Here is a 15,670-nt window from a genome sequence, read left to right as displayed (position 1 = left end):
AACCCGGGTATCTCCTGTATATAATTATATATGTACAGCTGGTGTAAGTTATACATCTTCTTGTATATAGTTATATGGACCATGCTGGTATAACCTGGGCATCTCCTGTATATAATTATATATGTACAGCTGGTGTAAGTTATACATCTTCTTGTATATAGTGATATGGAGCATGCTGGTATAACCCGGGTATCTCCTGTATATAATTATATATGTACAGCTGGTGTAAGTTATACATCTTCTTGTATATAGTTATATGGACCATGCTGGTATAACCTGGGCATCTCCTGTATATAATTATATATGTACAGCTGGTATAACCTGGGCATCTCCTGTATATAATTATATATGTACAGCTGGTGTAAGTTATACATCTTCTTGTATATAGTTATATGGACCATGCTGGTATAACCTGGGCATCTCCTGTATATAATTATATATGTACAGCTGGTGTAAGTTATACATCTTCTTGTATATAGTTATATGGACCATGCTGGTATAACCTGGGCATCAACTGTATATAATTATACTAGCAGAAGGACCCGGCTTCGCACAGGTATATCTCATCTATTTTATTTCCTGTTTCTGTGTGTCATAAAAAGATGTCAACTGTATCCCCCATAACAGTGACCTCCACAGTGCCCGTCCCTTTAACAGTGCCCTCCACAATGCCCGCCCCTTTAACAGTGCCCTCCACAGTGCCCACCCCTTTAACAAAAAAATACGGGTTAATTGGTCGGTTGGACCTAAGCGTGGCTATTGCATCCTCTCAGTAGACATATGATAACATCTTTATTATTCAATCTTTCTATAACACTTATCACTCGGGAACTAACAGGTTACAATTCCTCAGGGAGGTCAGGATTCGGGATCACACTTGCACTTGTTAGATTGTACGTCTCTGTATTAGACTTATCAGGGGGAAAACACCCTTTGTGTCCTAACCGCTCACAGGAGACACTTGATCTCGCACTGTCTGATTACAATTTCCCACTCGCGGGTCCCCGCCTGACCGTCCCTGAACTAAAGCCATTAATCCTGCATCCCGACATGTTTCACGTGTACTCGGCGTCTTCAGGGGGTGACATGCAGGTATTAAATGTGGGGGGCGGGGATCAAGCTATGATTGGCGGGCACAGCGGCTCCGTCCAATCACTGCATCCCCCCCAATTCATAGACAATATCCTAGCCAATAGATTCTGGGCACAGATCCCACCCTTTCAGCATTACTGAGGTGAAATCAGTGACGTCATCCAGGGTCTGGCACCTCGCATACGCTAATACTCCGAGGGCATTCATCATTCACAACTTTTGTCTTTGCGCATGCGCCGACGCTTAGATTTTTAGGGCGCTCGCAGTATTATTTAGCTGCGCATGCGCCGACACTTAGAGAAAATTCTCACATATCAGACTCCTGTCTTTGTACATGCGCCTGCACTTAGAGAAATTCTCTCACATTAGACTCCTGTCTTTGCGCATGCGCCGACGCTTAATCTCAAAGAGCAAGGAAACATGGCTTAAAACGGTGGGATCAAACCCCTGTGGAGCCCGCAGCTTCTGCAAGTTTATGTCCCCTAAGAAGGAATTTATGAATCCGTATGATCAGAGAATACATTGATTGCGGGAGCACCGGGGTTGTATATGGAATCCAATGTAATTGTAGCAAACTATACATTGGTAAAACTATTCAAGAGTTACGGAGGAGGATTTCCAAACACTTTAGTATTTTGAATACAAATACAGAAACACGTTCTATCAAGACATTTACAGAACTACCATGGTGGTAAAACCACAGGGGATACAGAAAATTCAGGGAGGCCCTAGACTGGTCAGTGTAGGATGTAAACTACAACAGGAAGAGACAAAATGCATCTACCGTCTCCATTCTCTCGCACCGAATGGCATTAATGAGGGTTTTACCTTTTTCCTCATTCTTATAAAATTTTAATTACTTTAAAGTATAACTGTCGTATTTTTTATTTATAACTGTCGTATTTTTTGAGTATTGGATTGTGGTGATTAATATCTCCTTGGTGGCCCTATTTCAACTTTTCACTGTGTATTCAATTACCCCTTAATTCCACAGTTTTGTTCCCTGTACTGCCTACTTTTACCTCTGCTTAAAATCAGGTTGCTAGGCAGGTCCGTCTATGTGTTGAAGGATGGAGGACGCAGCGTGCAAGGTCAGATTACAGACAGCCAGGGACTGTAAGTAAATGATTAGAGCCAGGTCCTCCCCAGCAGCTGATGACAGTGCCTGGGCTGTGTGCACTTCTCCCTGTCCCTGCGCTTGGCAGACGCTCCCTCACTCAGCAGAGCTGGACAATGCAGAGTTGGAGCAGCGCAGACCAGGGAAGGGAGATCTGCCGTCTGCTCAGTGTATAAATGAAAGCAACACGTGGTAAGAGGACCTCTCTGTGCTGCAGGAGATTAACCCTTTAGGCGGGAGGGCTCTGGTTACTGACCCTTTTGGGGGGCTATTGTTACTGGCGAGTGAGGGCAGGCGGGATTAGCCTCAGGGTGAGGGCAGTGGCGGCCATCTTAACTGAATAGTGAAATTGCAGTTTTATGCAGACTGGTTGCTAAGGGCTGAATCTTATTATATATGGGGTAAGTCAGTCTAATAGTAACCGATTCTGGAATATCATGTTATTAGTAACTACATATCTGAAAATTGAAATTAGGGTCTAAGTGTGACAGTTATCCTTTAAAAATTGAAAACAGCAATTCCAAACCCGATATCACTTTATACTTAGGATGACAACATGGAAAAACCGGAACGTGATTTGAGGGGGGGGGGGGGGGGGTTCAAAAAAAGCTAAGTCATTCTACAATCCATATAAGACTTACCACTGTATGGTGGGCATCTTTTTGGGCGACTCTGCCCTCCGGGTGATTGTTCGCACAACAATGGCACCTGTCAACAAAAGAAAGAAAAAATGTAAGAACAGAAAATACCTGGATGTTGTTTCATACTATTCTATCCTTACAGCGCCGATAACAGTATTCAGCAACGTTTACACATGAATACTCCGTAATAGTGATAGCGCCAGAAAGAACGGAGCCAATGGTTGATACATATTAGATATCAGTTGAGTTCTAAGTGCCAGCACACGCGCAAAAACAGAGGCTCTAAGTGAATTTTTTTTTCTCTAAGTGCAGACGCGTGCGCAGATAGAGTTTCTGGACAGAAACACTGTGGTTTTCTAAGTGCCAGCGCAAGTGCAGAGATCTAAACCTGAAGTGAGAAAAACTCTCTAAGTGCCAGCGCATGCGCAAATAGATGAACGGCACTGTTAGATTCAAAGTACGAGCACATGCGCAAAGACAAAGCCTGAAATGTGAGAATATTCTCTAAGTGTCGGCGCATGTGCATCAAAATAATACTGCGAGCACTGAAAAATCTAAGTGTCGGCGCATGCGCAAAGACAGGAGTCTAATGTGAGAGAATTTCTCTAAGTGTAGGCGCATGCGCAAAGACAAGAGTCTGATATGTGAGAATTTTCTCTAAGTGTCGGCTGCACCTTTAACATTGACCACCTCTTTAACAGTGACCTTCATAGTGGCCGCCCCTTTAACAGTGATCTCCACAGTACCCTCACCTTTAACAGTGACCTCCACAGCCCCCGCCCTGTTAACAGTGACCTCCACAGTGCCCACCCCTTTAACAGTGACCTCCAAAGTGACCGCCCCTTTAATAGTGACCTCCATAGTGATCTCCGCATTGCCCATCCCTTTAACCCCTTAAGGACTCAGCCCTATTTCACCTTAAGGACTTGGCCATTTTTTGAATATCTGACCAGTGTCACTTTATGTGTGAATAACTTTAAAACGCCTTTACTTATCCAGGCCGTTCTGAGATAGTTTTTTCGTCACATATTGTATTTCATGACACTACTAAAATTGGGTCAAAAAAGTTAATTTTTTTGCATAAAAAATACCAAATTTAACCAAAATGTTGAAAAAATTGCAAATTTCAAAGTTTCAGTTTCTCTACTTCTGTAATACATAGTAATACCCCTAAAAATTGTGATGACTTTACATTCCCCATATGTCTACTTCATGTTTGTATCATTCTGGGAATGCCATTTTATTTTTTGGGGATGTTACATAGCTTAGAAGTTTAGAAGCAAATTTTGCAATTTTTCAAAAATTTTCCAAATCCCACTTTTTATGGACCAGTCCAGGTCTGAAGTCACTTTGTGAGGCTTACGTACTAGAAACCACCCAAAAATGACCCCATTTTAGAAACTACACCCCTCAAGGTATTTAAAATTGATTTTTACAAACTTTGTTAACCCTTTAGGTCTTCTACAAGAGTTCATGGCAAATGGACATAAAATTTAAGAATTTAGATTTTTTGGGGAAAATTTTCCAATATAATCAATTTTTTTCCAGGAACAAAGCAAGGGTTAACTGCCAAACAAAACTCAATATGGGTTGCCCTGATTCTGTAGTTTGCAGAAACACCCCATATGTGGTCCTAAACTACTGTTTGGCCGAACGGGAGGACATAGAAGGAGGGGAACGCCATATGGGTTTTGGAAGGCAGATTTTGCAGGACTGGTTTTGTTTATACCATGTCCCATTTGAAGCCCCCCGTTGCACCCCTAGAATATTAATTCCAAAAAAGTGACTCCATCTAAGAAAGTACACCCCTCAAAGTATTCAAAACTGGGTTTACAAACTTTGTTAAACCTTTAGGTGTTCCACAAGAGTTAATGGCAGATGAAGATTTCATTTTAGAATTTCGATATTTTGGAAAATTTGCAATTTTAATCAATTTTTTACAGTAATAAAGTAAGGGTTAACAGCCAAACAAAACTCAATATGGATCAGATATAAATCACAAATTGCAACTCCAACAACATGACTTTATACAAAATCAATTGTTTTTATTGGTACATACAGAGTTGCAACCATTTCTGGCCACACAGACATTAAGAACACTTAGGGCTCTTTCACACTTGCGTTGTTCTGTTCCGGCATAGAGTTCCGCCGTCGGGGCTCTATGCCGGAAGAATCCTGATCAGTTTTATCCTAATGCATTCAGAATGGAGAGAAATCCGTTCAGGATGCATCAGGATGTCTTCAGTTCCGGACGGAACGTTTTTTGGCCGGAGAAAATACTGCAGCATGCTGCGCTTTTTGCTCCGGCCAAAAAAACTGAACACTTTCCGCAAGGCCGGATCCGGAATGATTGCCCATTGAAAGGCATTGATCCGGATCCGGCCTTAAGCTAAACGTCGTTTCGGCGCATTGCCGGATCCAACGTTTAGCTTTTTCTGAATGGTTACCATGGCTGCTGGGACGCTAAAGTCCTGGCAGCCATGGTAAAGTGTAGCGGGGGAGCAGCATACTTACCATCCGTGCGGCTCCCGGGGCGCTTCAGAGTGACGTCAGGGCGCCTCACGCGCATGGATCACGTGATCGCATGGCACGTCATCCATGCGCATGGGGCGCTCTGACGTCACTCTGGAGCGCCCCGGGAGCCGCGCGGACTGTAAGTATACCGCTCCCCCGCTCCCCGCTCCTACTATGGCAACCAGGACTTTAATAGCGTCCTGGCTGCCATAGTAACACTGAAAGCATTATGAAGACGGATCCGTCTTCAAATGCTTTCAGTACACTTGCGTTTTTCCGGATCCGGCGTGTAATTCCGGCAAGTGGAGTACACGCCGGATCCGGACAACGCAAGTGTGAAAGAGGCCTTAAAATGTCACTCAGACTGCAGATGTGGGGTAATTACAGTACATATTGGTAAAGTGCAAGTGCCTACATACAGTTTATATGAACCAAAAAGATACAGTCAGTGCCTATCAAGAGTATTGTCCAGTCCACAATGTATTATCATAAGGTTCAATTATAGACCCTGGACTATATAGACATTGACTCACACTCTGCTACATACAGACATAATATAAGAAGCAAAGAACTGACCCACGTATCCACTACAACACCTACAGTCCGTGCCCCGACGCGCGTTTCGCCGTCAGCTTTTTCAAGGGGTAATGACAAAACACACAATAGCCGGGTATATATGGTCACTAGGGTGGGCGGAATTATCTCAATCTGACCAATGGACAAAAGAGACGTTGATGAGAGGGCAGGGTACCAGAACTCCTCACCTGTATAATCTAAAGATCACTTGCATCGTATGCTATGGCGCACGAACCGCCGCGCACCGTCGGTGCCTGCGTACGCGGTGGCAGCGATGACGTAGGACGGCCGCGCTCACCAGAGCACAGGGCGTCCCACGTCAGAGCCAAGACCGCGTCAACACGCCCGCGGCTGCGCAGAGGGACGCGCGCACTACGAGCTCCATATTGGGTTAGGGAAAATAACTATTTGATATCACCCATTGTTCTCAAGGCTGCACATCAATACAGGCTTTATCGATAATACCAGTGAACTATACATAAAAACCCCATCAATTTCTATATGGAAACTCTCAATAGACATGTAGATTACCTTATAGTGATAAATTACCAATTAATAAACATAACAATATAAATATAATTCATAGTATATGTGTATCACAATCCTCAATATACAATATATCTTTACATACATATTAAATAATCAAAAGAAAGTTATTTGTAAGTGCCAATTGATTAAAATAACAATTACAAGTGTAGCACATGATTATTACAATTACAAGTGAAACACATAATTCTTATTAAATTACCAATCAAACTTAACATGATTAATCACAAAAATGAAACCCCACACAATAGAAAAAAAAGGGGGGGGGGACTAAAAAGAATAGTAACAAGATATTGGAGTGAAAAGAAAAGAAAAAAAGGGGGAAGAAAAGGACAGAGAGTCCAAGGTAAAAACCGTAATTAAAAAATGACTAAGACCGTAAAATAATAAGGAGTGAGAGGCTGGTGCATGAATCCATCATGCCTGCACACATCACTCATAACACCAGTGACTGTGACTACAAAATGACAGAGAAATCCCCAATGGTTCAAGTCTACTGTACATGGTGCGCATAGCACAGACATGAAAAGAAGGTCCCCTCATCCACCCACATATTTAGTCCCAAGCTGTACTACCATATAACATACACATCAAACACCTACATTCATAACATAATATACACATATGTGATTGACCACACTCAGAAGAGTTAGCCCACTCGTCTGTAGAAATTGTGCATAAGACAAATACATGTGGTTACATCATCATGAAGGGGATAGATTCCCGATGTTCATATTCCTCGGCCACACTACACACACATCCTACATATATAGATAGTGCGCGCGCCCCTCTGCGCAGCCGCGGGCGTGTTGACGCGGTCTTGGCTCTGACGTGGGACGCCCTGTGCTCTGGTGAGCGCGGCCGTCCTACGTCATCGCTGCCACCGCGTACGCAGGCACCGACGGTGCGCGGCGGTTCGTGGGCCACAGCATGCGATGCAAGTGATCTTTAGATTATACAGGTGAGGAGTTCTGGTACCCTGCCCTCTCATCAACGTCTCTTTTGTCCACTGGTCAGATTGAGATAATTCCACCCACCCTAGTGACCATATATACCCGGCTATTGTGCGTTTTGTCATTACCCCTTAAAAAAGCTGACGGCGAAACGCACGTCGGGGCACGGACTGTAGGTGTTGTGGTGGATACGTGGGTCAGTTCTTTGCTTCTTATATTATGTCTGTATGTAGCAGAGTGTGAGTCAATGTCTATATAGTCCAGGGTCTATAATTGAACCTTATGATAATACTTTGTGGACTGGACAATACTCTTGATAGGCACTGACTGTATCTTTTTGGTTCATATATACAGGTCCTTCTCCAAAAATTAGCATATTGTGATAAAGTTCATTATTTTCTGTAATGTACTGATAAACATTAGACTTTCATATATTTTAGATTCATTACACACCAACTGAAGTAGTTCAAGCCTTTTATTGTTTTAATATTGATGATTTTGGCATACAGCTCATGAAAACCCAAAATTCCTATCTCAAAAAATTAGCATATTTCACCTGACCAATAAAAGAAAAGTGTTTTGAATACAAAAAAAAGTCAACCTTCAAATAATTATGTTCAGTTATGCACTCAATACTTGGTCGGGAATCCTTTTGCAGAAATCACTGCTTCAATGCGGCGTGGCATGGAGGCAATCAGCCTGTGGCCCTGCTGAGGTGTTATGGAGGCCCAGGAGGCTTCAATGCGGCGTGGCATGGAGGCAATCAGCCTGTGGCACTGCTGAGGTGTTATGGAGGCCCAGGAGGCTTCAATGCGGCGTGGCATGGAGGCAATCAGCCTGTGTCACTGCTGAGGTGTTATGGAGGCCCAGGATGCTTCAATGCGGCGTGGCATGGAGGCAATCAGCCTGTGGCACTGCTGAGGTGTTATGGTGGCCCAGGATGCTTCACTGCGGCGTGGCATGGAGGCAATCAGCCTGCGGCACTGCTGAGGTGTTATGGAGGCCCAGGATGCTTCAATGCGGCGTGGCATGGAGGCAATCAGCCTGTGGCACTGCTGAGGTGTTATGGAGGCCCAGGAGGCTTCACTGCGGCGTGGCATGGAGGCAATCAGCCTGTGGCACTGCTGAGGTGTTATGGAGGCCCAGGATGCTTCGATAGCGGCCTTAAGCTCATCCAGAGTGTTGGGTCTTGCGTCTCTCAACTTTCTCTTCCCAATATCCCACAGATTCTCTATGGGGTTCAGGTCAGGAGAGTTGGCAGGCCAATTGAGCACAGTAATACCATGGTCAGTAAACCATTTACCAGTGGTTTTGGCGCTGTGAGCAGGTGCCAGGTCGTGCTGAAAAATGAAATCTTCATCTCCATAAAGCTTTTCAGCAGATGGAAGCATGAAGTGCTCCAAAATCTCCTGATAGCTAGCTGCATTGACCCTGCCCTTGATAAAGCACAGTGGACCAACACCAGCAGCTGACATGGCACCCCAGACCATCACTGACTGTGGGTACTTGACACTGGACTTCAGGCATTTTGGCATTTCCCTCTCCCCAGTCTTCCTCCAGACTCTGGCACCTTGATTTCCGAATGACATGCACCAGTCCAGTGCTGCTTCTCTGTAGCCCAGGTCAGGCGCTTCTGCCGCTGTTTCTGGGGAATGCGGCACCTGTAGCCCATTTCCTGCACACGCCTGTACACGGTGGCTCTGGATGTTTCTACTCCAGACTCAGTCCACTGCTTCCGCAGGTCCCCCAAGGTCTGGAATCGGTCCTTCTCCACAATCTTCCTCAGGGTCCGGTCACCTCTTCTCGTTGTGCAGCGTTTTCTGCCACACTTTTTCCTTCCCACAGACTTCCCACTGAGGTGCCTTGATACAGCACTCTGGGAACAGCCTATTCGTTCAGAAATTTCTTTCTGTGTCTTACCCTCTTGCTTGAGGGTGTCAATGATGGCCTTCTGGACAGCAGTCAGGTCGGCAGTCTTACCCATGATTGCGGTTTTGAGTAATGAACCAGGCTGGGAGTTTTTAAAAGCCTCAGGAATCTTTTGCAGGTGTTTAGAGTTAATTCAGTTGATTCAGATGATTAGGTTAATAGCTCGTTTAGAGAACCTTTTCATGATATGCTAATTTTTTGAGATAGGAATTTGGGGTTTTCATGAGCTGTAGCCAAAATCATCAATATTAAAACAATAAAAGGCTTGAACTACTTCAGTTGTGTGTAATGAATCTAAAATATATGAAAGTCTAATGTTTATCAGTACATTACAGAAAATAATGAACTTTATCACAATATGCAAATTTTTTGAGAAGGACCTGTATGTAGGCACTTGCACTTTACCAATATGTACTGTAATTACCACACATCTGCAGTCTGAGTGACATTTTAAGTGTTCTTAATGTCTGTGTGGCCAGCATTGGTTGCAACTCTGTATGTACCAATAAAACCAATTGATTTTGTATAAAGTCATGTAGTTGGAGTTGCAATTTGTGATTTATATCTGATCCATATATCGATTATTGGTTGCGCTAAAGGTGATATTGGGTCGCCTATATAATAAGTAAAAGGGGAAACAAGTGTTGGTTGTTTAAAACTCAAAATGGGTTGCCCTGATTCTGTAGTTTGCAGAAACACCCCATATGTGGTCCTAAACTACTGTTTGGCCAAACGGGAGGACATAGAAGAAGGGGAACGTCATATGGGTTTTGGAAGGCAGATTTTGCTGGACTGGTTTATTTACACCATGTACCCTTTCAAGCCCCCCTGCTGCACCCCTAGAGTAGAAACTCCATAAAAGTGAACCCATCTAGGAAACTACGGGATAAGGTGATTGTTGTTTTGGGACTATTTTAGGGTAAATATGATTTTTGGTTGCTCTGTATTACACTTTTTTGAGGCAAGGTAACAAAAAATTTAAATTCTAAAATTGTTTCTACATTCGCCATTAAGTTTTGTGGAACACCTAAAGGGTTAACAAAGTTTGTAAAGTAACTTTTGAATAACTTGAGGGGTGTAGTTTCTTAGATGGGGTCACTTTTTTGGAGTTTCTAGTCTAGGCTACATCAGGGGGCTTCTAATGGGTGAATACAAAGGATGGTCCCTTAGAGGTGGTGCGAGGGCACCCCCCAAGAACTACTCGTAAATTGAAACTAAGTGAAAAAAGGGGTAGTAACGTCTTAAAACCCAACTTTTATTAGGGTTATTAAAAGTCCCAGTGATGGGAGGAGAACCCCTACCAGACAAACAAAACACAAAACAACAGGGGACCTGAGCTGACAGGTCGCCTGATGGTCAGATACCCGTTCACGTCTCCGAGTAAAGCCGGAGGTGGACCATGCGACCAATAGACGTTAACAGAACAAGAGACCGTGGCGGGTGTGCCGTGGTCTACAGACATGCCATGCGGCACATATAAGGGTTGGTCATACCGGTGGTGGACGAAAGGACCTACAGGTCCGAAACCCCGGAGAAGGTGTTCTCACGTATGGATGCGCCCTCCAGTTGGCGGTCACTTTATACAGGAGGGCCACAGGGAGAAGTCTGTCCCTGGTACTGCCCTACTTGGCCTATCAAGCCCTAAAGTGCCTCCTAACACGGGGTCCTAACCCCGCAAGGGGTGGCCCCGTCCGGAACATAGCCTTAGAATAGAGAACCCTAGGTGACCCTGTCGGCCCTATGGGGCTTTTGGACCCAGGTATAGCTATTCATATGGGGGTAACAATTAGTATAGAGACAAGCTCTGAATCCCAGGCTAGTGTGGGGATATGCTCTGAGTCCCTACGCGTTTCATTGAAGAGAATATCCAACTAAATGCATCCTGCAGTAAGGGAATAAAGACAACTACCTATTGAAAACCCCTTAAATCATCAGGGGACAGGGGTGTAAGGTGGGGTATGAACCCCCACTCTCAGTCCATCTGTATGGTTATAACAGATGCAGAGAGGGGGTGAGTATTGAGTGGCGCAGACTTAACAGGACTTGGTATTCCAGAATGACCCGGATACTGTTTGGCCTGAGGGTCATATGGCTTGCGTGGGGTACGGCAGGATAGATGCACGTGCCGAACCATCCGCCGGCGTCTTACAACATCTGGAGGGCCGCAGTTTAATGAGCCCCTACATTAGATAGTCGCTTAAAAAAAAAACTAAAAATTTTTTTTTGTTTCCGTGTCTCCAAAGTCTTTATGTTCTCTAGTGGACTGTTGGGGATTATAAAAATGTAGTACTCCATGGAATTGTGGTACTCCCTGAAGCAATCGATAACGCAGAGGCCCGGATGATCAGGGCAAGTGTCACATTGAGTAGTGGTGTCCTTCCGTATCCCCCTCTTGTGACACACTCTGCACTTTTTTTGGGTTCGTCCCTTTTTTCCAGTATGGGGGACCACACCTGGAAAGTGTTGGCCAGGGACGATCCGGGCGCCTCCAGTTCCCGAGGTACTCCGGCCTGCTCTTTCCCGGTCCGAAAAGATCAGGTCCTTGAGGACTGCCTCATAGAACTGAAGGAATGTCCCTGTGCTGCCAGCGCTTCGGGATAGTACAAAAGAGTTGTACATGGCAACCTGCACCAAGTAGACCGCAACTTTTTTGTACCATGCCCGGGTTTTGCGCATGGCGTTATATGGCTTGAGGACTTGATCAGAGAGATAAACTCCTCCCATATACCGATTGTAGGCGACGATACAATCGGGCTTGAGGACCGTTGCCGCGGTACCTCGCACAGAGACGAGGGTGGTGCTGTTACCGTAGATTGTGGACAGCATAAGGACATCCCTCTTGTCCTTATATCTGACCAGCAACAGGTTTCCACAGGTAAGTGCACAGGTCTCACCCCTTGGTATAGGTACCTGGAGGGGGTGGGCAGGGAGGCTGCACTGATTTTTCCGCACGGTCCCACAAGCGAACGTGGATCTGGTGGCGAGGGACTGGAACAAGGGAATGCTGATATAAAAGTTATCCACGTACAAGTGGTAACCCTTATCTAGCAGTGGGTACATAAGGTCCCACATGAGTTTCCCACTAACACCCAGAGTGGGGGGACATTCTGGGGGTTCAATACGGGAATCTCGCCCCTCGTACACACGAAATTTGTAGATGTACCCTGAGGTACTCTCACAAATTTTGTACATTTTTACGCCATACCTCGCCCGCTTAGTGGGAATGTATTGGTGGAAACTGAGTCTCCCCTTGAACGCAATGAGAGACTCATCAACCGCGACCTCCCTTCCAGGTACATAGGCCTGCGCAAATTTGGCCCTGAAGTGATCGATGACCGGCCGTATCTTATACAGACGGTCATAGGCAGGATCACCTCGGGGGGGACATGCTGCATTATCTGCATAACGCAGGCATTTCCGGATGGCCTCAAACCGGGGGCATGTCATGGCCGTACTGTAAAGTGGGGTCTGGTAGAGGACGTCCCCGCTCCAGTACAGCCTGACACTGGGTTTTTGCACTAGACCCATGTGCAGCACGAGGCCCCAAAATGTCCTCATCTCGGCTGCACTGACCGGCGTCCAGCCACCGGGTCTAGCCAAAAAGGAGCCCGGGTGCTGAGCAACGAACTGTTGGGCGTACAGGTTCGTCTGCTCCACCATCAGATTCACAAATGGGTCACTGAAAAAAAACTAAAAAAGTCCATTTCAGTGAAGCCCACTGTGGGAATCTGGATTCCTGGATTGCCAACAAAATCCGGAATCTCCGGGCTCAAAATCCACTGGGAGACACCAGCTAAGTTCACTGGTAGGTGGCTCCGGTGGGCTTATTTGGTGGGCCGGCAAACCAGTACGAGCCCCAGGGCGGCTCGTACTGGTGTGGGCCACAGGGTCCCTAGCATGTGAGGCCCCTGGCTCCGCCTGGTGGCGTCTCCGCCGCCTTGGGGGCTCATCGTCATCAGACGATGATGAGGAGGATGCGGATGACAAGAGGAACGTGGGGTCATCCTCATCCTCACTTGGGCTCTCGGATTTATCTTTGTCTCATTTTTTTACATCACAGAAACCTGACATTTTAACAGGGGTGTGTAGACTTTTTATATTCACTGTAAGTTATTAACCCTTGAATTAAAAAACTTCTCTAGCTGCAAATAAGATTTGCACGACACTGAGAAAGAATTTTGAACATTTCCTCCCTGCAAATTAGTTCATAAATACCTCTGGGATCCTCTTCAGGTCATGCCATAGCATCTTCATAGAGTTAAGTTCAGGAATATGACTTGTCCATTCCCAAACACAAATCTTCTTTTTCAACAATTCTTTAGTGATGATGTTCCTTCCTTCGCCCTCAAACTTGATGCTCCCTCCACTGGTGCCAAACCAGGATGCCCCTTCTACTAGCTGCAAACCATGATGTCCCCTCCAGTTTGGTGTTAGTTTGTAGTGCTTGTTTTCTCTGTAGCGATGTATATTTTTGTTACAAAATTCCATTTTTGTATCATCCTTCCATTTCAAAGAAACAGTAAGCATTCTGCTTGGAGAAGGAAACAATAAGCAGTCGGTTGGGAGAAAAGGAAAGTGTTAGTCTGCAGAGAAGAAGGGAAAAGTATGCAGGAACCATAGTGGGAGATTATTTCATATATACAGCCTGGGTGTAAGGAGGTCAGCTAGAATACTGTCACTGCTGCCCTGGACAGTAGGTACATTGTGATGCCCCCCCTAGTTATTGTATATTGGGCATCTCTTGCCATAATGACAGGAGAAACCAGGGCAGGGTTTCTCTACCTGGATTTTGCACAGTGCCTATAGACCGGACAGTGGCCACCTGCTGCATCAAGCCCTTCAGGATCTGGCACATAGGGTCCTCATGCTGGCTTGTGTCAGGAGTGCTGGACAGAGTGGGGGAGCAGAGGTATGCAGTGTGACATCGGTGGCCACAGAGAAGAGCAGGGCAGCAGTGGGCACGGACCACCGGTGAGACAATACGTCCTCCTAACAACCTTTCTTCCTAGGAATAGATTGCACCAGGAAGTTCTTTAGGATAACTGGAGCCTTGATGTTCTCTCCAGGCTCCCAAGACGTCTGCTCAGGGCTAAACCCCTTTCAATCCACAAGACAAAAGGTCTTGCCTCTGACTTTCTTTATATCCAATATAGTGCCGACCTCAAATTCATCTTCAGCACCAACAGGAACAGCAATGGAAGACTTGGAGTAGCAGTTTAAGAGAAGCGACACATGGAAATGAATTGGGAAATGCAGAGAGATGGTGGTAGATGGAGCTGGTAACAGGTAACGTGAGAAATAATTTCAAAGAGCCCCAAGAACCAAGGAGAGAATTTAAAAGATGGCACTTTCAGGTTAATATTTCTCGTGGACAGCCAAACCCTTCCACCAGGAGAAAACTCTGAAGGAACTCTGTCTCTTGTCTGCACCTCTCATAATGAATATAGAGCCTAAGAAAGAGAAGCCTTGGTCTCCTGCCAAATTTCAAAATAATTCCTGGCCATAACACCCGCCTTTGGTACTTAAGTGGACAATTCATTAGGTTCAGGAACACAATGATGTTGACCATAAACATAAAAGGTGACTTGTCGGTAGATTCATTGGAGAGGGTATTGGGACAAAATTCAGCCCACGGGAATAGAGCCACCCAGTCATTTTGCTTGGCAAAAACAAAGAATAGCAGATAGTTTTCAAGAATCTGGTTAGTTCTTTCCATCTCTCCATTAGACTGTGGATGATATGCAACCTGGAATTGACTAGAAACGATATATTTAAGAAGACCATGCAAACAAAAATTGCGTTTGAGGAACAAGTGGACCAGTTGAATGGCAGACAGTAGTCCAGGCAAGAGGACTACTGTACCATTTTAGAAAAATTGTCTACTACTATCCAGATTACTGTACATCCAGAGGAGGAAGGAAAATAGGTGATAAAATCCATTCCTAGTGTGGCCATGGAGCATGAGGTATAGACTGAGAAAGAAGTAGACCAACTGGGTTTTGTCCAGAAGGTTTGTTTTGGGCACAATTCACATTGATGAAGAGCCGGCCACCAATAATGTCTGGAGATAAATTCTAAGGTTTTACGAACCTTGTTTCTGGTGTTTAAAGTCAGTGTAAATAATGATGGGCGATTGGCATCCTCAAGCAGATGATGTCTCTCCTCCAAAGCTAGCTTTAAGGCCAGCAGTTTCCCGTCTCCTATAAAGTAGTTTCCTTTAGCTGCGGAGAAGGACTTGGAGAAAAATCTATTTTGCCAGTGGTGACTTTCTGAGCGAGAACTGCTCCAGCTCCAAAGAAGGA

Source organism: Bufo gargarizans, chromosome 1 (assembly GCF_014858855.1).
Source record: "Bufo gargarizans isolate SCDJY-AF-19 chromosome 1, ASM1485885v1, whole genome shotgun sequence".
Lineage (NCBI taxonomy): Eukaryota > Metazoa > Chordata > Amphibia > Anura > Bufonidae > Bufo > Bufo gargarizans.
Note: the sequence above shows the minus strand (reverse complement) of the source record.